The sequence below is a fragment of the Peromyscus leucopus genome, chromosome 12 (assembly GCF_004664715.2).
Source record: "Peromyscus leucopus breed LL Stock chromosome 12, UCI_PerLeu_2.1, whole genome shotgun sequence".
In the NCBI taxonomy this organism is placed as follows: domain Eukaryota; kingdom Metazoa; phylum Chordata; class Mammalia; order Rodentia; family Cricetidae; genus Peromyscus; species Peromyscus leucopus.
Window position 1 is genome coordinate 9,941,416 of NC_051073.1, and position 25,737 is coordinate 9,967,152.

The 25,737-nt window shown below is 37.7% G+C and overlaps 1 pseudogene; it reads left to right on the forward strand.

Annotated features, from left to right (window-relative positions):
* The first annotated feature begins 287 nt into the window (after positions 1–287).
* Positions 288–25,131, forward strand: LOC114697652 (annotated as a pseudogene).
* Positions 25,132–25,737: the final 606 nt, after the last annotated feature.

Genomic DNA, 25,737 nt, shown 5'->3' on the forward strand with positions numbered 1-25,737 from the left:
AGTCCAGTTGATGCATAGCAAGAGGTGTTTATTAATGCAGCTGTACAGTTGGGCAAACTCCGCTCCAAAGAGCAAAAGTCGCATCTTACTGTAGCCACAAGGGTGCTTTTAAAGGAAAAACCCACAAAAGCCATTGTTAGTTAATTGGCAGCGCTGTGCTCTTACCCTGCAAGGAAATGTCATGAAACATGACAGAATCTGCTAATAAGAGTTTTATTAAAGATAAAGGAACAGAGAGTGCGCAGGTCTATAGGAAACATGTGTGTGGAGAAGAAGGAACCGAGAACATGGCGCCGGATTTTAAAGGCTGGGGACAGGTCGACGTCACTACTCCACGCGTGCACGTAGATCACATGGCCATGTTGTGCACCTACGTAGCCATGCCACGTCACAGATCCTGGTCACTCGAGATGCCTTGACCCAGAAATGGTTATCTTGACCTGGAACTGGCTAGGCGGAAGTGTCTACCTGGCATATGCAAACACGCCCGACCGTGGGGGCGGGTTGTGAACCCTTCAGCCATAAGATTACAATTCCCATACAATCACATTTCATAAGATCATGGTCTGATCACAGAGTGGGTTTAGTCACGTCCACATGTACATTCTTCCTGAAACCTCAAGGGGGGTATCAGGGTGGGAGTGGAGTTTACACAAAGGTCACAGTGGTCCTTCCTGGAACACTTGCAACTATCCCAGTCATGGTGGAGCACATCTCTTAACAGAAATCTTTTTACATTGTTACATTGTTACAGGGGTGGTTGAATAATGATTGAGTCAGCTTGCCCTTGGAACTAGATTTTTAGTTTCTCATTTCCTGGGGCTTGGGGGTGTAAGCCTGAAGGGTTAGGGTCTTTCACAAGCATACTCCAAAAGGCTTAAACTCATGATCTTGCACATGCTAGGTGAACACACTACTACTACTACTACTGAGTCATGTACTCAGCCTCAGATGTTGCAAAGTACAATGTGAAGATGTGGATTTCCAGCATCAGACAAAATGGTGATATTTTGTGTCCTCCAATCTCTGCTTAATAACTACCTGGAAGCTCTCCTTAGGATCATTTTCCTCTAATGCTTGATGTTTTTACTGATTTTCTTTCAGCTCTTCATTTAGTTAATCTCTCTCTCTCTCTCTCTCTCTCTCTCTCTCTCTCTCTCTCTCTCTCTCTCATTTTCCACATCCTGTGTTCTCTCTGCTTTGGATTGCTATTGCTTCGCTGGCTGGTTGGATGATGGTGACAGAAATGTAATGGACCCATCATTCACCCAGGAAAAAAATGTTTTCAAACCCATTTGAGTCATCTGCTCTTATTCTGACATTAATTCTCTTAATATATCAAGCAACGTGAGAGCTCTTTGTTCTGAGCTCAGCTCCTTCCATGTGTTTTGACTTTTAAATTTGTATGAGGTTCTTTTGTGAAAAAAGCCGGATGTTTAGCAAAGCAAAAGGTTTTGTCTTTAACGGATTATTTCATGTCTGAGAGAAAAATAAGTTTTTCTCCTATTCTCTTGGTGTGAAGCATGGGTGTGAAAAAAGCTGGTGTAAGCAACCACTGCACAAGAGTGAGCACAATTACTTGGAAGGATATTATGTGGGTTCATGGGCAGGATATGACACGTTCCTTTTCGTTTTTAATTGAACTGTGAAATCTGGACAGCCAGATGCAATCAAGGTGTGATTTTTTCCAACCCAACAGACAGACCCGTGAAATGTTTGCCAAATTTTGACTTCTCCTTTCATTGTCAAAAGCACACCAACTAAGAACTGCACCCCACCCGACACCACTGCAAAGCAGCAGGAAGTAGAGAGATGAGGGACTGGATTCCCAACATCCTCTTCAAGGGCACACCCCCAGTGATGCAACAGTAGCAGCTACTTTGGGAATTGTTTTCATTTCCCCATTCTGATTTGCCTGAGATTGTGAATTCTGAAGAGATGCCAATTAAGATTTTATCTGTTAATTTTTCTTTTCTTTTTCTTTTTTCTTTTTTTTTTTAGATTTGCAGAACCCACAATATCTGGTGATCTTCAGATAGTATCAGAGCATATTTATTAGTTCTGCTCACTAACATAAAGCCTATATATTTCTGTGAAGTTTCACTTTTAGAAAAATAATAAATCTGTTTAAAAATTACAGAACTAGTCTCCAGAACATCAAAACCATTTGGGTGAGTCCCATTAAAAAAAGAGAGTAGATATTGAAGATTCTACCCAGGACTTTGTTTCTCCGTCCATTGTCTCTCATTAACATCTCTGCTTGCCTCCAAAAGCCTACTGCACTCCTGAGTTCAAACTAGAACTTTAGAACAATGACCTTTATTGTTGTATTTAAATGTCATAATTAAATCCAATGCCTTCCAATCAGCAATCAACTCACTTCCTGAATCCTGGCTTTTGAGTGGTGAGCAGCCAGGACCAGGGCATATAACATTAACTCCCTTCCTAACATGCCACAGCTCTCTAAAATTCCACCAGCTTCCCACAGCACCAGAGGAGAGCAATAAAGCCCTTGACACACAGCTTTGTGGCAGACATGTTCTATCCACAGAGGTTGTAATTTTCCCTGTATTGATTCTGGTTTTACTACCTAATTTGCTTACTTTTGAAAATTATTTGTAGGCTTTGTCAGGTACACTGCCAATATATTGGGTACATATCAACTTGCTGCACAGATTATTGGATTTCAGAACAAAAATTTTATGACTCTAACTTAAATTCTCCCTAGTCAACCATTATCAGATATGGGCATTTCCTTTCCCTACTATTCTAAGATATTACATATGGTAGGATAAGTAACCACCTATTTAGAATAAAAACCACCCTTATCTATTTACTCCTCTACTTTCCATCAAATTAAGATTTGTTTTAAATTTTACTAGCTTTTAATTTGAAGGCAAATAAATACTTTGTAGAATTCTTGAAGTATGGTTTTCAAGCAAGCAGGAAAAAATATAATAATCTATTTAGGAAGAGTTTAATTCAGCTTTTTGAGGCATAATAGTTATAGTTGTAGATAGGTAAAGAATACAATGTAAAATTCTGAATATATATTCCAGAAAATATGTCTATTTTCTATATCACCCAGGTTTTCTTTTTATAGTTGCATTCAATTATGGCTTGGAAATGCTTGGATAAAATTTCTTATATCCTGTAAACATGGGCTTTCCCCATCAGAATTCTCCCAAATAATACAGTATAAAAACTAATTCCCTTGCAAAGAGAACTTTCTGTGGTGAGAGTTAAGGACTACTCTCACTGATCATCCAGTAGCAAATGGTCAGTCCTGAAAAAAAAAAAAACAAAACCATACAAATAACATTCTACAGACTCACTGGGCTGTATTTAGGAATATATATATATATATATATATATATATATATATATATATATATACATATATACATATATATGTATATGTATATATGTATACACACACACACACATATATATATATATATATATATATGCCTGTACCTATACCTAAATACATATACATACACATGATGCATGTAATAACAATGAAAAAAAGAGGTCATGTATTTGAACAAGGGCAAGCAGGGGTTCATGGGAAGGTTTGGAGGGAGCAAAGGGAAGGGTAACTGGTATAATTATATTATAATCTCAGAAATGAAACAAACGAAAATCTCATTCTGCAGCAATAACACTCTTCACTATCGTAATAATTGCAAGATGATTTAAAACGTGGAGGTGGCTGGGTCAGGGATACATGCAAAACTGTGGTGTTTTATATCAAGACTTTGTTACATGTGGATTTGGGTTCCTGCCAGTGTCTCAGAACCTTACCTTATGGGCACAGAAGCACAAACTGTATGAAATAATCATCGCAGTAAAACTAATTAAAAAATTCATCATCTTGCAATTTCTGTTAGAAATATATTGATTTGTTTATTATCATGGGCACATACCAATTCTTCTGGCAGATTTCAAGTGCAGCAGTGCAGTGTTAACTACAGCTTCATGTTCTACATTAGGTCAGCAAATGTGCCTGCCTTATAACTGCAAGTTTAGACACATTGGCCAACAGCTGCCTGACCCCTCCTCTGACCCCCTGATACCCACTAGTCTACTCTCCGGTCCATGAGCTCCAGAATGGAAACTCTACCTAAGACCTGGAGTATGCCTTTCTGTGCCTGAGTCACTTTCCTTACTATACTGTCCCTTAGGAGTCATCCAGATTCCATGCTTTTTTTTTTTTTTTTCATATAGCTTCTACTGTGACTTAAAGGGAAAGGGACATTATTACACAGAGATATGGTATTTTGTTTTGACCTTCATCTTATCACAAATCTCAAATATCATTGGGGGAAAGGGGATTCAATGTCTTTTAAATTATGTCTGTTGTATTTTTTTTTTCCATTTATCTGTTTCCCTTGGGAGTGTGATGTTGAAGATTGAACAAAGGGTCTCATGCATGGAAGGTAGGCACATTACTGCCAAACTAACCTCAACTCCATTATCAAAGTTCATAACTGACAAAATTAGATAATATTGCACAATAATAATAAACATGAAAAATTTGGTTTTTGATTCATAACGACTATAGAGTGGTTATTTGTTACCTGAGAAATTCTTTTTTTGTTTTTTCTGTTTTTTGAGATCTGTTTCAGTCCTAGATCTCACTCTGTAGACCAGGCTGGCCTTGAACTCACAGAGATCCGCCTGCCTCTGCCTCCTGAGTGCTGGGACTAAAGGTGTGCGCCACCATCGCCCAGCTCCTGAAACATTCTTAAGTTTCAATTCTGGATATTTATCAGTAGGGCCTTTGAGGGAAGTAATTAAGATGTGATGACATAGTTAAAGTTGAGTGTACAAGATAGGATTAGGGCTCTAAGAAGAAGGAGAGGAGACTAGAGTCTTCTCTATCATAAGATGTGACAGCCTGGAGGTACTCAGCTGTGGTCCCTCACAGAAACCAAACTGATCCCGTCCTTGATAATGACGTTCTTTTTTTCCCTAATTCTTTTTTTTTATTAATTAAATTTATTTATATTTACATCCTAACTGCAGTTTCCCTTCCCTCCTCTTCTCTCATTCCCTCTCCTCCCCTCTCCTTTACGCCCACATCCATTCTTCCTCTGTTTCTGTTCAGAAAGGCATAGGCCTCCCCTGGGTGTCAAAAACGCATGGCATATCAAGTTGAGATAGGACTAAGCTCTCCCCTTGTATTAAGGCTGGAATACTGACATTCTTTTTTCTTTTCTTTATTAAGAAATTTTTTATTCATTTTATATACCAACCACAGATCCCCCTCTCATCCCTCCTCCTGCTCCCCCCAGCCTTCCTCCCCCATCCCCTTCTCAGAAAAGGTAAGGTCTCCCATGGGGAGTCAGCAATGGCTGGTACATTCAGTTGAGGCAGGTCAAAGTCCCTCTTCCCAGCATCAAGGCTGTGCAAGGTGTCCCACCATAGGTAGTGGGCTCCAAAAAGCCAGCTCATGAACCAGGCATGAATCCTGATCCCACTGCCAGAGGCCCCTTAAACAGACCAAGCTACACAACTGTCTCACTTATGCAGAGGGCCTAGTCCAGTCCCATACAGGCTCCACAGCTGTTGATCTAAAGTTCATGAGTTCCCACTAGCTTGGTTCGGCTGTTTCTGTAGATTGGCATTCTTGTCTTCAAAGCCTGGTATTTGAGCCATTCACTATGAATTTTTTAAATTACTTGGATAGTTCTGCTTTTAAATTTTTCTCTTGACAAGTTGACCAAGAATGGAACAATTCTCTAGGCAGACCATGACAGTGACTAGACAAATCTACACATGAAATAAATTATATGCATTCAAATAGGTGTGGACATACACAAAGGCATGCATGTTGAGACTTAAAAAACACAGCCAGCCTGAGTTTCAGGTAATAGTGTTGTACCAATGTCAGCTCTCTCCTTTTGATATTGTAACAGTTAGGAAATACATTAACCATGGTAAAAGCTGGGTGTAAGGTTGAAAAAAAATTCCATGTGCTATTTTTGCAACTTCCTGACAGTGTACAATGTAATAATTTCAAAAATAAATTTTAAAGAAAGGTAGGTTAAGAATAAAAGTAAGTGTGTTAGAAGGTTTGTAGGGGACATTTCTGGAGAGTAAATTCTCTGAGTTATTGTGAGAGGACATAGTTCCCAATGACTTAGAGCATCTCTAACTACCAAGGTGGCATTGAGAGGTAATGAGTCAAAATACCATAGGCTGACCTTTTCTTTTCTCCCACATTTACCACAAGTTACAGATGGTGTCAATTCTCCTTTAATCCTTGCTTTGTTTTATGATGGGATTTGTAAAACTGTTTTGTTCCAGTCTCAAATGACTAATGACTAAGCCTACTTTCCAACACTAATTACTTAGAGACATTACATAGTATTAAACGTAAATTTTAACTTGTTATATAAAATTTATATTATATTCCTAATTGTAGTTCTTTTTTTTTTTCACTCTTTGGGAGCCTGCCACCCAGTTCCCATAGAAATACATGGGGATGATTCTTATTTATGACTACTGGGTCTTAACTTGGCTTGTTTCTAGCCAGCTTTTCTAACTTAAATTATCCCATTTCTCTTCAATTACATTTTTTCTCTAGGCTTTTACCTTTCTTTATCCTTTGTATCTTTCTTTCCTTCTTATTCCATAGCTGGCTGTATGGCAGTGTGGCTGTGTGGCTGTGTGGCTGTGTGGCTATGTGGCTGCCCCTGGCCTTCTCCTCTCCTCCTTTTCTAGCACCTTCCTCGCCCTTTTTCAGATTTCTCCTCCTATTTATTCACCCTCCCTGGCAGCCCCTCCTATCCCTCTACTGCCCAGCTATTGGCCTCTGGGCTCTTTATTAGACCATCAGGTGTTTTAAACAGTGAAAGTAACACAGCTTTACAGAGTTAAACAACTGCAACAGAAAAGAGTTCAGCACATCTTTGCATCATTAAACAAATATTCCACAGCCTAAACAAATGTAACACATCTTAAAATAATATTCTACAACACCTGTTAGGTGTTATTAATTATAATTAATTATTAATTGACTAGCCAAGCTAATCAAGTTTTGGGTGCTCTTTTAAACTTTGGTTTAAAAATTTTTTAAAGTATGGCCCAGTCTTTCATTATTTTTTTTCCAAGAGAAAGAACAGAAAAGATAATGCTTTTTTGTTTTTCTCTTTTTTCCAGGCAGGGAATTAATTCAATTCCCCCAAATTTCTTAGAGCTGGATAATATTGTAATTTTTAGTTAAAATCTATTTTTTAGTCAGAATCTATATTAAAAATAGGGAATTATTCTCATTTTGGGGAAAATCTGCAAAGGGAGAAAAATCTGAATTTGCCCTTACACACATTGGTTTTTTTGCTACCTTATCAGCAAAATAGTTCTAGTCATGTAATTGAAGGGGAAGCTGTTATCACGCTGGCAATCATAAAAAGAAGTGACTAATAGCTGACTCTGTGCTTTTAACAGCTCACTCTTCCTGCTGGGCAAATGACCACAGGGGTTAATGTCTCCACTGTAAAATTGATTCCTGGGACTTCATTTTCATGCCCTATAGATATTGCGAGGTGAAGAGGTGTTATTGGTTCTTCATAGTCTCCAACTTTCAAGCCAAATTTGAAAAATGCTTTAGCTCCAACAATTTTAGGGTGATTTTCTATGGTCTATTAGCACACCAGAAAGAGTCAGAACAAACAGTCAAAACACATTTAGCACACATCTTTGGGAGCTGCAAATTTATTTGGGGAAAGCAATGTGGAAACATTCTCTTAATTGATGGTCAACACAGAGGACAGCAGTGACGGTGCAGCAAGCCTTCTTCTACAGAAGTTACAAAATGGAATTCTACTCAGCAACGTTGTCGTTTTCAAATTGTTGAGAGAAGAATATGCACGATTCCAAATGACCTGGCTTTTACTTTAGTGGTTTAGTGCTCATTGAATATTCTCTCTCTTCTCTCTGTCTCTGTCTCTCTGTCTCTGTCTCTCTTTGTCTCTCTCTGTCTCTGTCTGTCTGTCTGTTTCTGTGTGTGTGTGTGTGTGTGTGTGTGTGTGTGTGTCTCGTACATTGGTAGTTTTCCTCTGCTGGTCTCAGCATTATTGTCTTGAGCCACACTCTCTCAACAAACAGGAAGCTTGCCAATTCAGCTAAGCTGGTCAGCCATTGAGCTCTTGGGTTTTACCCATCAGCGTTCCCCACAGCACTGGTGTTACAAGTGTTGTATAGCCATGCCTAGCTTTTTACATGGATATTGGAATTAGAAGTTACGCTTCAAAGCAAGTACTTTCCTTGCTCACAGAGCCCTCTCCCCAGACATATCTGTAATGGTTGTAGCCCCATTTTCTTAATGTTTTAATGCTAAATGCTTTCTTTAATGCTAAAGCTTTAAATGATAAATGTTATATTGATTAAAAACTTATCTAAAACATATGTTCGATTTTTATGTGTTAGCTTTGTTTAAGTGGGTCAGGACTGAGGAGATGGCTCAGTTAGTAAAATACTTTCTGTGCATCCTGAGTATCATACCCAGCACCCAGCACCAGCACCCAGCACCAGCACCAAGTTGGATGTGATAGAGTGTGCTTTTAATCCTAGTTCTCGGAAGATGCAGACAGGAGGATGTCTGAGGTTTGCCAGTCAATCAGCCTATCCTACTTAGTGAGCACCAGGTCTAATTAGAAACTCTGTCACTCACAAAAACAAACAAGTACATAAATCAAGTTGGCTAGCTCCTGAGGGACAACTATTTTGGAAGTTGTCCTCTAGTCTCCACATATGTGTGCACCTCTGCCGCATGAACATGCACACCACACACACACACACACACACACACACACACACACACACACACACACATACACACGCAGATATGTTGCAGTGTGTGTGTGTGTGTGTGTGTGTGTGTGTGTGTGTGTGTGTTCATCAGTTTATTGCCAGCCTGGCCTGGGCTGAATGGGGAGAATCTGCCTTAAAGCACAAAACCAAACCTTGTATAGAGAGTTGAACTGTGTCATGGAATATGTTCAGACAGACACAGTCTCACTTCCTGGTACTATAAATTTCTATGAAGATATTCTTAAACAAATTGAGTGTTCTCTATTATTTTCATATTTATTTCATATTTATTTCAAAAATAAAAAGAATAGTTAATGTACATGGGAATTGTGTAACATAAATTGAATTGTTCTGGAATTTAATTTCTCAAAGGTGCTGTGCGTTATGCAACTTTCAAAGTACCATTTCTCTGACATAATTATAACAGGCTTGCAAATTATTGTTATATATACATCTCCTCTGAGTGAACAGGACAAGCCCAGGTTAGAATGTGATTATTACTGAGGTCACAATCGGACATTAGGAATTCAAGCAGAAAAACAGCTCCTTCCTTCTTTGGTATGGTTGAAAATAAACTTTTTAAAGTTTATTTGTAATAAAATTGATCTATAGTCTTTTCTGACTTTTCTGAATTCTCACAGGTAACTACCTTAGGTCATAACACCCCAGGTGAAATAAAAAACAAACAAGTGTTTGAAGAAGCGTTTTATTTATTGAAACATTACCCAGGAGAAAGCCCTATCCATTACGGCAGCATGGGGTAAGAGCTCATAACTGTAAAGTTATGAGCAACTCATGCTTTGGCTGGAGTACAAAGCCTATTTCTGATATCAACAGACTCAGATAGTCAGTTATGATTTGTTGGAAATAAATTTATCACAATATTTTAAATTGTGTGACAATTTCATACAATGTATTTTAAACATATTTGCCCTGAACTACCACTCCCATGTCCAAATGACCCCTTATATCCCCCAACTCTCTCTCTCTCTCTCTCTCTCTCTCTCTCTCTCTCTCTCTCTCTCTCTCTCTCCTCACCAACTACAATTTGTGCAGCTGAAATATTCTTGGGTGTATAACCACCCATAGGAATGTGGATTACCTACCAGGAGCCACACTTTTTATTAGTCATAATTTTCTAAACTCCAAATAAATATTCACCACTTTGGACTTTTGTCTGATGCATATTAAAGTTTTTCTAACGTGGGTATGGAATGAAGACACATTACCCTGAACCTGGTATCATGTAGTAATCATATTGTCCAAAGAAGTCCTACCTTGGTGAGTAGGGACATGGTGTTCACATAACTAGGAGTCCTTGAGGATACACTATGAAGTCTGAAATAACCCCTTCTCCACATATTGAGGCACCACTAGGGTATTCTCATGACAATGATAAGTACAGTAGGTATGTATCCAGCCAATAAAAAGAGAGATGAGTGTGGGGTCCTGGTCTGTTAAGCCACTAATAAGTGATGCCTGGGTTCCTTTGTTGTCCTCCAGGGGACAGGGTATTTGGCCATCAGAATGTCACACTCATTTGCTAATTCAGCTTCTCTACCTGTTAGAATTTTTGAGATATTGTGCTTTAGATTGTTGTGCTTTATTCTTTTGAATATTGAAGCATGTAAATAAGATGTATTTGCATTTTACTTGCACGCTAGTCTGTCTGCCCTAACAGTGAACATATTAAAATCACTCAAGCATGTAAGTCCAAAAAGAAATGTATTTTGAAATTTCCAACTCCAGCATTATGGTATTTGTCTTCCACACATTGTGGAACATTGCAAAAATCCAATTTCTAGAAATGTAAAATAGAGGTAATGATAACAGTTCTATCACAGGACAGCATGAGGAAAAAATGATACATGAAGCAACTAGGAAAGTCTCTTAAATACAGAAGTCCTTTATAAATGTTAACTGCTGGTAGACTATAAATGTGTATAACTTGGGGCCAAAGCTGAATGGTCATGAACACCTTGACCTGATCTTCTGGATGAGCTATAAATAAATTATTTTATGCATTATATGGCTAACTATTATTCCCCAATACCCAAGCACTTTAAGGGTCCACTGAGACCTACAATAGTGTGTACCATTCACTGGCAAATGTCACAATCATATAAATACATGATTTAATCTTCGTATGTTTATGTTTTTTTGTCATGAATCAGTTCCTCGATGCATTTTATCATATTCATTCATGGTATACGTGCGTGTACATGAATGCAAGCACATACACACATGCACTTTGTGATTAAGTGGTCACCTTCCACAGTGCCGCTCTCAGAAACTGAACTGAAGTTATCAGGCTTAACAGCAAGCAGCTTTACACTCTGAGAGCCACTGCACCAGCTCCCGAAATGCTATTATCTCTCTTTGAAATATTTTTGCTGTGTGTGTTTATGATATGTGCATATGTGTTTATGGTGTGATGGTGTGTGTGTATAAGTGAGAGAGAGAGAGAGAGAGAGAGAGAGAGAGAGAGAGAGAGAGAGAGAGAGAGCACATTTAGGGCATAGACACCATGGTAAATATGTGGAGGTAAGGAGACACGTTTTTGGAGTGGTTTCTCTACTTTCACCTTTACAAGGGCTCCAAGGTTTGCATTGGAAGCACCTTCATCCACTCCACCTTCTCACTGGCTTATCCATTTGTAAAAATATTTCTTTTAGCCCTCTGGGTTATATGAGCTAAGCTCCTAACCAGTGTCTGCTCTTCTTATATTAGCACACAGTATGGTAGTTTGAAAGAAAATGGCCCCCAAAGTGAGTGGCACTATTAGGAGGTGTGCCCTTGTTGGAAGAAGTGTGTCACCGTGGGGATGGGCTTTCAGGTCTCTTTTGCTCAAGCTTCCCTCACTGTGACAGTCAATTGACTTCCTGTTGCCTGCAAGATGTAGCACTCTCAGCTCCAGCACCACATCTGCCTGCACACCACCATGTTCCATCATATGATAATGGATTGAACATCTGAAACTACAAGAACCCACACAGTAAATGTTTCTTTATAAGATTGCATGGTCAAGGCATTATTTCACAGCAATAGCAAACCCTAACTAAGGAAAGGGACTCCTAATAATTTGTTTGGAAGAAATTGGACTTTGATACTTTGGGTTATGAAAGCAGTAGAATGCTTTAAGCACTGCTTACTGACCATACTAGCATGAAGACAGTGTGCTGTAGTTGATTTGAACTGTGTCAGAGTGTGGCTCATTCAAGAAGTTTCAAATGAAAGAATTTATATGTTGCTAGAGATTTTCTTGTGATATTTTGATGAAGAAAGTGGCACCTTTTGCCTTGTCTGAGAGTCTGCATGAGCTAAAGTGAAGAAATTTGGATTATTTTTATTGCAGAAGAAGTCTCAAAAGCTTGTATAGACTCTGTTATGTGATATTGTGTAACTCTATGAAATTATAATAAAAGAGCAAGCTGAGCAAAAAAATTTGAAGGAAAAAGGCACAGAAAGTGGAATGGAGTTAAATCATCTCTTCAAGAGATAAATGATTAAGAAATAAATAAAGAAGTTGACCTCAAGTAAATCATCCAATAAGTTCCAATGTGAAAGAATGAAAAAACTTAGAGCTGTGTGAAAAATATACCAGGAGAGAGGTTGGTGGATCTCTGAGTTAGGCTAGTGTCGTAGAGCAAGTTTCAGTTAGCAAGTTAGGAGCTAAAGACAAAAGCTGTGAAGATGTAACTAAGCAAGGGGCATGTTCAGCCCACAAGGTGCAGAACTTTGCAGCTTCAGCCATGTGGTTCTGGCTTAGAGTCAGAAGAAAAAGTTATGAAATAAAGCTGTTGAGCCAGGCTGTGTCAGGGGGTCCTGGAGGCTAGTGAAGAAGCATTAGTGAAGCTGTGAAGTTGAAGCTTGTATGCTTGGAGAATTCAAGATGGAGATGACAGATCATCACCTGTCAAGAAGCACAGTAAAGGAGTGGAACAGGCACAAGAAAGAAGTATGTGCAGTCAAACCTGAACTGAGTTGGAAACAAAAGCATTTTGACATGGACATGGAGATGCAAGTTTGTCCAGCTGTTTCAGTTTTCTTTTGTCAATTTTCTTTTATTCTTTCCGCATTTTGAATGTGTGTCATCTTGTTTATATGTTCTATTGTTGCTTTTTTTTTTTTTTTACAGATTACATTTGATTCATTGTCTCAGAGAATTACTTGCCATTTACTTATATTTTTTTTGAGTTATGTATTTTTTTTTTATTCTATAAGCTTTGGACATGGGTGTGTGGTGTTGAAGAATGTGGGTAGCACTTAGAGTGGGTTGTTGGAGGTGTCATGTGGGTCGATTCGAGTCTCTTTTGCTCAAGCTTCCATCAGTGTGACAGTCAGTTGACTTCCTGTTGCCTGGAAGATGTAGCACTCTCAGCTCCAGTACTATGTCTGCCAGTATGCTGCCCTGCTCCCTATCATAATGATAATGGATTGAACTTCTGAAACTTTAAGCAAGCCACACCAATTAATTGTTTTCTTTGTAAGAATCGCCATGGTCATGGTGTCTTTTCACAGCAATAGAAACCCTAACTAAGACACATGGTTACCTATCAGTTCACCTTAGATACAATATACATTCTCACATGGCATGGGAATGTGACTATGCTTCTACTTGTTTCCAGACTTTTTTATTTGTTCAGTAATTTTCTGGCACTTGAAAATAATTTGATATTTGCTTTACTGCTTATAAACACAGCCCCCAAGGAGCCATTAAAAATTCACACTCTATAAATTTGATAGCAGATTACATCCTTAAGTATTTGGGCCAGAATTTCCATCTTCTTAGCTGATATAATTTAAGCCCACTTACACGAGGCATTCCATAATCAACTGGTAAAGAGAGTCAGGCAAATTATTTTTCCATAAAACTCAATTGATTCCTATGGTGTATCATGATGTTATGGTGATATCTTTATCTTTAATGCACCATTTATAACACACATACAGTTTTAGATGATAATCAGTGCAAGCAAGTGCTTTATAATGTGGCAAAACATGTTAGGAATGGCAGAAAAGAATTCCAATATGGTATAATGCTGCAAGCAAGGAGAGAGCAAAGAACTGAGTCTCACCATCCATTGTTGGATCTTTAGTCACAGTCTAAGCTGCAACTGAAGGCCAACGTCAAATGCTTTGAATAATCAACCCTCCTCTGAAAGCAAGCAAAAAGCAGTCAGCTAGCTTTTGGGTATGAATCGTGTGTATCTGATTCAGTTCAAGTTAGACAACAACACAAAGCTTGTATGTAAGTTGTCATGCACAAAGTTATCAAAGTAGGCTGTGGAGGAAATCAAACCCACAGCATGAAAGCACATCCACTTCTAAGTCAGCATCCAGTGTTCATGTCCCTTTGGCACTGACAACAGAGTAGCCAAACATAGTGATTATACATTGTACAGTTGCTACATTGGACACCTTGCTTACTGTTCCCTTACAGAGTTGCTAGATGACTCTCTCTAATCTTTTGTCTACTTTCATCTCAGCTACATTATCAGTCCTGATCATCTTCTGGGTTCCACCAAAATCCTTCCCTGGTTAATGACTCTCAGACATGCCATTCGAGGTCCATCTGCAACCCCCATAATGAAGCTTTTATTCCCCAGAGGATTTCTACAGTATAAATTCAATGTATACCTATCTCTACACTGCATATCTAGTGGTTTCAAAACTTGAATTAAAGTCCCACCTTCTTGCCATAAAACCTGCCTTGACTAAAGATAGCCTGTCTCGAATTTCTGTAGGTCAACTTCTAAGTCTGACTATTGCCTCCATGATGCAAATAGGAGAATTTATTGTAGCATGAATCTTAAAAAGTCTTATTAATAAAAACAACCCCAGAGTGAGGTATTGGGGTAAACGCTGAAAGGTCAGAGAAACAAAACAGGCCACAGCTAACCTCACCTCACCTACTTCTTAGCTGATCCTGCTTCCTGAAACTGGAAGCCTCTGTGTCATCATCCAAATGGATCTCAGCTGAACTGCTGCTAAAAGCTTAAAAGCTTAACAGGCTCTGGTTCCTGGTTTTCACACCTTATATACCTTTCTGCTTCCTGACATCACTTCCTGGGATTAAAGGAGTGAGTCACCATGCCTGGCTGTTTCCAGTGTGGCTTCGAACTCACAGAGATCCAGACAGATCTCTGCCTTTGGAATGCTAGGATTAAAGGTGTGAGTGCCACCATTTTCTGGTCTCTGTATCTAGTGGCTGTGCTGTTCTCTGATCCCAGATAAGTTTGTTAGGGTGCACAATATTTTGGGGAACACAATATCACCACAGTTTATCTATCCTTTTGAATATTCTACAATATACCCTGAATTTTTCTCTTTCATAAACTAACCTTTTACATACTTGAACACAAGCAGTATCACTTGACATCTTATTTATTAACTTAGTGGTTGCACTTTTGAGTATGACAAATTACTATTGGTATAACTTTGGGTTTTTATTTGTTTTGTTTTTGTATTTTTTTTAATTCTACAAAAGCAATCTATAAATCACAGTAAGGGCAGGATATTTGCAGAATCAGGAAAAAATTGTACAACCTAATATACCTTCGAAACATAGAATTACTATTCCTTATAGAAACCATTACTAGATTTTAAAATAGTTCCAGAGATGTTAAGGATCCAAGACTTTATTCAGCTTTGAATATTGGCTTAAGAATCTTTCAGAGTTTAAAAAGTGATTAAATTTAATGGACAATGACACCCTTTAACTCAAAGTCACATTTATCTTAATATATTTCTCATTTTGTAGAGATAAATTGGGGGAGACCTTACTCAGTAACACAGGTATTTCTTAGTCACCCCACATGCTCACTGTAAAATTATAACACCTCTACTCCTATTCATCCTAGAGGAAGAGAGATGAGGGAGGGGGTCTGATAATAGTGGGTAACCACTATTCAACCCAGTTGTTGAAATACAAATGGGACAGCTAAAATGGCCTCTGACACTGGATATTTTTTCACAGCTTTCCTGTTTTGTTTTGTTTGTTTGTTTGTTTGTTATGTTTTTTCAGGCAGGGTTTCTTTATATAGTCCTTGCTGTCCTGGAACTAGCTCTGTAAACTAGACTGGCCTCGAACTCTACCTTTCTCTGCCTTCCTCTACCTCTTGAGTGCTGGGATTAAAGGCATGCACCACTACTGCCTGGCTGCTTTCTTATATTTTTAACACAGTTTTAAGTTGACTTTATTTGTTGACTTTCCTTTTTCAACCTTTTTGGGCCTTTTTCTTCTTTGTGAGTTTCTGAAATTTACGATTTTCTCAAAGAACCCCCTCAATGTTCTCATAAAATTGTGCTTGTGTTTCTGATTTAAATAATACTACTATATGAGACAGTATAGTATTGTGGTCAAGAGCACAGTTTACCAGATCACACTGACTGGGTTTGTACCCAGGACTCAAGCTTGCTCCTATGTGGCATTCTAATCTACTTTCCAGACTTCTGGAAGGGCCATGTTCTTCTGTGTGGTAAATTTGACCTAGTAATCTTCATATTAATATCTGTAAATGTGTCTTCATTGTTACATATTTAGATTCCCTTATTGAAACCGATGAAGACAGATATATTTTAGAATGTAGAGATTTTTAGAGTTTAGAAAGATTATATAGCATGTAAGCTATACATTATTTAACAAGTCAAGAGTTATCTAAGATAACATCCCTGGATCAAAAATATTGATCAATTTTTGGTACAAAATAAAGACATTTTCACTAATGACAGAAAAAAAATATTCATATTTTTCAAGATGTTGAGTCACACAATTCTGCTTTAAAGAGAATAAGTAATGTAATATTTTACTACCAACTTACTTTTAAAAACATGTTTGATTTTCAGAGTTATTTTTGGAAGTTTTAGAGGAGAATGTTGCTATTGTTTCTTTGTTTGTTTATCCCAGAAGAAAGTTCATTTACCCACTATGGGTTCAAGTCTCACTGTAATCTGTCATTAGTCTTTCTGTTTTTCATGTCTTCTCTTCTTATACTTTCTTAATGATGACTTTGAAACTCTTGGCTTGATTTAGTCCTTATTTGCCTTCAGTATTGGCTGAGCCAAATCAATAAGGTACCTTTTGATATTAAATTGAGGTATTGTGCTGGCTAGTCTTATGTCAACTTGACACAAACTAGAGTCATCAGAAATGAGAGAACCTCAATTTAGAAAATGCCTCTATGAGATCAAGATGTAGCAAGTCTGTCAGGCATTTTCCTAATTAGTGATTTATTGGAGAAATCTCAGATCACTATGAGTAGTACAATCTGTGGGCTAGTGGTACTAGATTCCATAAGAAAGACTAAGAAAGTCATGATGAGCAAGTCTGCAGCATCCCTCTGTGGCTTATGCATCAGCTCCTACCTCCAGGTTCCTGACCTGTTTGAATCCTTATCCTGACTTCCCTAAATGATGAACAGTGACATAGAATTGTAAGTCAAATAAACACTTTCCTCTCCAAGTTGCCTTATTCATGGTGATTCATCACAGCAATAGTAACCCTGACTAAGACCAGAGTACAGTCAGAAATTGGAGGTCAGAGCAATAGACATTCATGATAATCGATTTGATTGGCTTGTCAACTTCAGCAGCAGGTGCATGTCTAGTTATTTCTGATAACATTTCCTAAGAGGAACAACTGAGGAGATCCCACAATCCATGCAGGTGGAATCTTCCAATGACATCATAGATATAAGGTAGTCTAGGAGAAAGAAAAGTGTCCATGTTTACTTTTATTCCTGTTTCTGAAAGAGTATGTCTATCATTGGCTGCTACATTCTTCCTTGACATCATACTCCATTCTCATAAGCTTTTCAGTGTACACCCAGACTACTGACTATTGAAGAAACTCCCAGGCTCTTGGCACAAGATTCAACTAAAGATACATTGAACTTGTCAAACTGAAAAGTTACTGTGTCCTGTGACTGCAGAGTGCAGCTGGCCATTGTTGAACTACTGCATGCATGTTGGATAAGTAAATACAATAAAGTGCATTAATTATGTGGATAATCAAAATATATTATTTATATATAATATAAAATATATGTCAAATATAACATATCATTTAATACAAAATATATTTGTAGTATATATTATGTGATAGATATCATTATATATGTGTATAAATGCATGCACATATTATATATACATACAACACACATACATATGTATATAAATATGTATAGTATATGTACTGTATGTATAATATATAAATTATACAATGCATATGTTATAGATATATATATGCTATTGATTTTGTTTCTCTAGAGAACCTTGTTTAAGACACACATGATACTTAAGAAATTACATTAATGTTACAAAGACCGATGTAGATGTTATAAATTCATGAGAAATACAAAGGAAATAGTGTTGAGATGGGTAAACTAAATGACTTAAAGGACACTGAAGGTACCAGCAATTATAGAAGCAAAATAACTGAATTAGAACCATACAAGATAGCTGCCAAGGAAACAACTATTCTCAACATGCTTTAGGGGTATATCACGGCCTACAGTTCTCTTAGCTTGGGATTTTGAGTCAGTGATGCAATCTTCCGTGGATATCTTCCAGGTGTGCGGAATCACACAGGTGGCACAGGTGACCAAAGGATGCTAAGCAGCAGTTGCAGGTTAGGGCAAGGTGATTCTAAGAAGAGAATGGCTAAGAAGCTGCTGACGGTGCTGTTTGAAAACCTCCAACTGTTGTTGTGGAGAAACTGAGAGAAAAAGGAAATGTTGATTCATAATAAACCCACGAATTTTCTCAATTATATTAAGTAGTTCTTGAGCAACATGTATTTACTTTGACTTTTCTTGAACTGAGGACTCAGTATGGAAGAAGGAAGAACAGAGTCATTTTCTGACTAACACTCCTCTTACTGACTGTAACTCAGAAATGTGCTCTCACAGAGTAGGTCTTAGGTAAGAGTGATTCAATGATGCTATCGTTTTACTCAGCTATGGTTAAAGGAAGAAATGCATTCCTTTAGCTTACCAATGCTGGCTGGAAAACTATTATAGATGACCTTGTTGAAATAACCATGTTCTAGATTAGAAGATAAAAGGGATAAGAACTTCTAACATAGGAAGCCAATTTATCATTATATTGGGTAGGAAGTAAGGAAATGCTTAATGATTTCAGGGGAGAGCAATCCCAACATACTTCTCAAAGCCACAGCATGAGTGCCCAACTTTCTTTAATAGGCCTTACCTCCTGAAATTTCTACCACCTTCCAATAATACAAGCATCTGGAGATGAAGTCTCAAACAAGGGATATTCCAGACCAAAATGATAACATACCTCTTCTTCATAAAAATGTCTGAACCTTCCCAAAATGAAGAAGGAATTAATGAAAATTAGATACAAAACCAGGACTTTGAAGTGGATCACATATGAGCATGCTGCAGAATTAAGGACTCACCTTCACAAGATTAAAGACTCAGCAACCAGCATGGATGTGGTTAAATGGTGACCTGCCATCATCTGCAAAATGACCATTGTAGTCGGCAGCTCAAAGCCATGACTGAGTAACAGGGTAATGACAGAAGAATGCTAAATGGATAGAAATGTGGTGGCTATTGGAAGGGATTATGAAGAGGGTGGCTATTGGAAGGGATTATGAAGAAAGAGAGTTGAAACTTTGGTTGCTAATGCTAGAGAATATGAGTTAAAAGAAAACAGTTATATAGTCATGAAGAAGGAGATACTACTTAAACTTCAGAACAGAAAGAGGTTGATAATATTTGCAAGGCTGAGTGGGGGAATTAAAACTAATGCAAATGAAGTAACTGGAACAGAAAAGAAAGGAAGACTCCAAAGGACATTTTGTCTGCAGTATGGTCAGGAACAGAGTACAAACATCATTTCAAAAGGCAACATTTGCATTGAAGTGTGATTTTGGAAATATACATTCATAATAAAAATTAGTAAGGTTAGACATTTTAAACAAGACATTTAAATAGAAACCCAGAAAATCCACTTAGAAAAACATAGTATAAGTGAGATGTTTGGTGGAAGTATTTACGGAAATGGAAAGTGAAGAGAAAACAAAATTTCTCCTGAGGTGTGTATAGAAGAAAGATACAGAATAGAGAGTCAATGACCACATTTTTCTTCTCAAAGCACAGTTTGCTCACTGAATAAATGCAGCTTTCATATGTGACAAATAGTTTCTTTATGTCATGACCTTCAACAGTGTCACACATGTGTAATGAAACATTAGTATGGAATCTATGAGAGCACTTTCAGACCAATACTTATTCATCAAAAGGCATCATGAAGCCATGCAAAATATTTGACAAAATTCCTTAATTTGTTAAAGGAACAAATACAATAAGTGACTTTTTCAGGTTTGAGGATATATATATATATATATATTCATAATAAATTGAGTATGTTGTAATTCTTAGAGGTGTGCTTTCTAGTTTATTTAATAAAAAAATGATGCTCAGTTTAAGAGATCCAAAATCTGCTGCATTATGTTAACAAAATCTGTCTGACAAATTTCAATTTCTTTGATAATATAACTTTTTCTATTTTCAGAATACTATTCATTGTTTCAAGAGTGGTGTTGGAAATGTTAGATATTTGAAAACTGAATTAGCTGGTAGTTTTTTTTTTTTTTTTTAAGTATGAAGTTTGAGAAGTCATAAAACCACTAGCAATAAAATAGCCGTGGGACACTTCTGGAGAGCTCAGTAAAATAGCAGCCCTGATAAGTCTCCACAGAAATCAGAAGTGAGACCATCCCAATATCACAATGACTTGGTTGAAAGTTTGCTATAAGGGATGTGTCTGGCTAGGATAGAGGGGAGCTGCATTTGTGACATGGCTGAAAGAAGCCATAATGCAAGGCCTACTGGACTATGAGTTTCAATATGGACTTCTAGGAAGGCAACCGACTACCTCTTTATAATTATGGTTTACCTAATCAGTTGTTTTGTGTAACAGAAAATTCAGTAAATTTTCATGCACCAAAACTTTAAAAATTATCCTAAAATTTTACAGAATGCTACCCTAATTTTTACCTTCACATCCATTTTCTAGGAGACTTAGTGGTTCAAAAACCTATATTCCTTCTTATGATTATCTTGGAATAATACAATTATGGAAAAAAACATATGCACTTACTACTACATTAAAAATTATTCTATGGTTGGCAAAATGGCATAGCAGGAAAGGATACCTTCTAAGCAAGGCTGAAGACCTGGATTCAGTCTCTGGAACTGATATGGTTGAAAGAGGGACCAGATTCTTACAAATTGTCTTCTGACTTCCACTGATCTACTGTGATATGTGCACACCACTACATAAATGTGAACATGCACACTAAAATGTAATAAAATGTTCTAAAAAAAAGGTTACCTTAAAAGTAAAAATAATCATTATGTATACTTTTCTTTGGGATAAAAATAACAGTTGGCTCCTTATAAGTACTAGATTTTGGGTCCAAGATAAAGACTGAACACTGTTGCTGACTTTGCTGAACTTCTGCAAACTGCATTGATTTTATGAATGTCTCCTTCCTGCATCTTGAGATCCTACTAACATGCAAGGATGAATTTCAGTAGGTGCCATTTTTATTTCATCCATTGCAACGGTGTGTGTGTGTGTGTGTGTGTGTGTGTGTGTGCATGTACATGGTATTTATGTGTGTGTGTAGTGTATATGTGTGTATGTGCACATACAAATCCATATGCTACGTATGTCTAAATGTGTGTACAAACATTTACACATGTGATGTATATGTGTAAATATGTGTATAAGCAAACACAGTGGGATGGCCAATACTGACACTCAGATGTTGTAAAAAGTGTTGGCTTCTCACTTGGGCACACAATGTATCTAAAAGCAGAATGCAAACCAGTTATCTCTGCCTTCACTCTACATCTCTCTTTTACTTTTGCTGAAGACAAAGAGAAGTAATTGTCCTAAATATCAGTCTTTTTATAGTCCATAAGAACAAATCCTAACAGAATAGAACATGTCCTATGTGAGTCTAATTATCCTTGAAAGTGAGACTGAGTCATGGAACGTAACTAAGCATCACCCAATGGTCCTCTGAAGTGAGGACAGAGATAATGACCTCTTTGGACCACATTGAAGGACCAAAACCAAGACAATTTTCAATGAGCCCATACCTTGGCCATGACTGCTTAAAGACACGTGACACTCACCCTTCTGTCTTAATTCTTCCTTTATTTACCTGAACCTCATGTCAGTGACCCCAAAATACACTGCAACCCACGAAACTCCGTATCAGTCTCTCTTCTCAGTTCAACCACATTGAGTAAATTGTCTTCCTCTGATTTTTGTCCTTTCTCATCTCTGTGTCTGGAGTGTGAGGATGGGTGGCTGAGGATTTTACATCCAAAAAAACTCCAATCACATTGCCTCATGAAACTTTCCTTGCAGCGAAGGCCTCATAAAGCCATGTAGGGTCCATCACGAGGAGTATAACTATGGGTTGGAAGAACAGGAGTGACAAAGAGTGATAGAAGAGAAGATATTTTTGAATTGCCTCTGGTCCTTCGTATAGGTTTGAGGTCTGATAGTCTATCTCTGGTCCATTTTGTTCTATCTGTTGATGTCATCCTTTTTCCGCTCATGTTTAGGCAGCTAGCACATGAACCAATACCAAATGGTCACCCCTTAAAACATACACACAGGTAACATGATACAAACTGAGCAGGTGATATTTAGGAATATTTTTGCATATATACATCTACATTTACTTATATAACAACAATTAATGAAAAATAGGCCGTGAATCTGTAAAAGAACAAGGAAGAGTGTATGGGAGAGTTTCGAGGGAAGAAAACGAAGGGGGAAATGATGTAATTATTTTATAATTTCAGTAATTACAAATGAAAAAAAAGTAGTAACACATTTAGTCAAAAACGTATAGGCAGTCAGCACACAGAATACTCCACTGGAAGAAAAAAGAGCTCTACAGGAGATGACAAAAGCGTGTCTATGAAACAAAGCAAAGTGATCAAATCGTATAAATAAACAGTCTGAAAGATGTTTAAAAGCAGAAGTTGGATATAATTACAGGTAGGGAAAAAGACACTATGAATTCCACATTTGTTTTTTCCATCACCAGTTTTTAGAGTACTAAGGATAATTTTAAGCGTTTAATGTGAGAGTAGATTTGATGCTGCTTTGTCTGTCTAGAAGGATGAACACAAAGAGAAGCTCAGCAGGGAGTGAAACAGTTCCCTCTTCCAAGCCCCAAATTTCTCACTCCCAGCTGAGCTGGCAAAGATTAGCATATTATTAAAATTCAAGTTTGGATAGCATGTGTTATCGGTAGTCAGCTCAGTAACGGTGCCACTCGTCAGCCATTTTTCCTAGTGATCAAAGTGTTTGCCAAAGAATTTTGTCTGACCTGGAAAAACAATCTACTAACTCCACAGTGGATAAGACTTAAGTGGCTTAAGTAAGGTAAGCTAAACGAGAGGGCAAGTTGAGCACAGGTTGTAATGAGCATCTCCATGGTAACTTCAAAGACTAAAAAATAAACCAAAAGCAAACAAGAAACTGTGTCTTCAGTGGATAGAATTGGGGACTTCACAAAAAAAAAAAAAAGATATAACATATGAACTACAGATAGCATCAGATAGAACACAATCTCTCTTGAATATTTAATTGCTCCTATGTGTCAAGGTAACCTAAAGCAAACTGAGTAGTGTTGGCTGAGGGCACTTAAAATGGAGTTGGGAGTCTGTTACTAATCAATCCTCAGATAGTCTGTACCTGAGGCACTAAACTAGGGTACCTATTTATGTAAACTCAAAAATGTGTTGACCCATGAATTGAGACAAGGTTATGGCCTAGAATTTTTTTAATAGACTTCAAACTTTTCTAACCTATGCATTAGACTCTTTCTCTCAAACTGCCAGGAGACTGACACCACATTCAATCCATTCTCACTGAACAACTTAACTTTAGCTGACACCAACAATACCTGTCCAATAATTCACACATGTAACATGACAGCCAGGCATCGTCTTGAAAAACCTTTTAAAAAAAATCAAGATAGTTTGAATGTCCACTCTCCCAGATTGTTTTCCCAGAGAACTCCAAATATACCCAATTTTCTTTGTTTTCCGTCAATAGGTGATTCTGCAAGGAGAAAGAACCAGCTTCCCAAGTTGTCAATAAAGCATTGTGGTTTCTACTGGCTTTAGAGTTAGACACACCTAAACTATAATCTGTACCAATGACTGCTTTGATCTGTTGCTTGGAGAATATATAACTTCCTCGGCCCTCCATGACCTCATTCCTGAATTCTTATAACAATTTTATAGCTTTTACATGTTAACATCATTGCAAAGATTAAATCATGCCATATTTTAAATTTTTTATCTAATAAACATTTATTAAATTATATACTAATAATTCAGGGATGGTTCCCAATGACTGCTAATGGTGGTAAGAACTATACACACTCAGGTCAAAACTTACATCATCAAAGTCAGTGGAGAACAAAGACAGTATAAGCATTTTGACCAAGGTGGTACAAACTAAAGGATGCCTTATTTTGGGGAAAAAAATATGGAAAGAGAATTCAAATGGGTGATATAAATCAAGAATGAGTAAACTGAAATCAAGGCACCTCCATTACTAAGTAATAATTATAAGGAGAGTTAATTGATCATTTAATGAAACACAAGCAAGGGAAGGGGCAGGGCCTATGACGCTTCATCTCATACAGCACAGAAGGAATATATAAGCATTGCGAAGGTAGGGACATTAGAGTATCCTGCCTGCTGGAACTTGGCTGAAGACATACCTCCTCTGAATATATCCTACAACTACTTCAATGGGAACTTATCCTTTTGCTCCTGTGGGGGTAACCTGCCCCATTTCCACTCTTAGGGGTCTTTATATCCCTGGCACCTGGTTCAGAGCACTAGCTTCTGCTCTCCCAGAACCTGCCATCTGGGCTCCTCTCTCCACAGTGGACGTTATCTGAACTGCTTCCAGCCCATCAGATGCCAGACTTCTCATGTGGTACACAGTTCCTGCCAGTGGCCCTGCTACACCCCAAGGGTCTCCAGCTTCTGTAGCCCCGTAGGACCACATATGCTGGCTCTCAGGGCTTTGGGTCCAGCAGCTGTCACTCTCTGGGCTATGGATCTAGAATCTCTTACTCACTGAGCTGTGGATCCAGTGACTTTAGACCCCAGAGTTTCTTTTCACTGGCTATAGATCTGTATTGGCCACCCATCCTATTTGCCTTATATCACCTTCCAGTCTTCTTGCTACAGACCAAGTTGGGGCACTGGATCTGCATTCTACTGATCATCTTACTGATTTCCAATCTTGCCGTTGTTATCTTCCTTTGACCAGGAAGAATTAGCCTCTCATTCCCTGATTGCCAATTCCTCACTTTCTCTCTGACTCCAGCTACTGGCTAATGGGTATCCTTTGAGAACTCCATTATTATATTAATTCACAGTTTAAGACTGCATTGTAAGTGGAATTTATAGTGTTGAATACCTTTTTTTCTAAATTCTATGAAAACTCAAAATTTCATGTTATAGATTTACAGGTATCATGCTTAGCTGTGCTTGGTTTTCTTAGCTTCTTTGTGAATTAGTGTTTAGTTGTTTGGCATGAGAAGAATGATTACTAAATGAACAATATCCATTTGAAGATAGGGTTCAGAACCGTATGAAGCTGTAGAATTGGATAAACTGTCAGGGGCTCTGGGTAGTTTTCTTTCTCCAAATACAGACAGTAAAATGGTGTTGTTTGACTATATACATTTGTATTACTTCAATCTAAGATACAGGAATTAAACTTCTTCAGAACGTGGATCTTCAAATCCATGCCATCAAGTCTATCCTAGCTGACTCAGTGAGAGTTCTATTTGGGATGCAGAGAACAAGAAATTTGGTAGAGCCA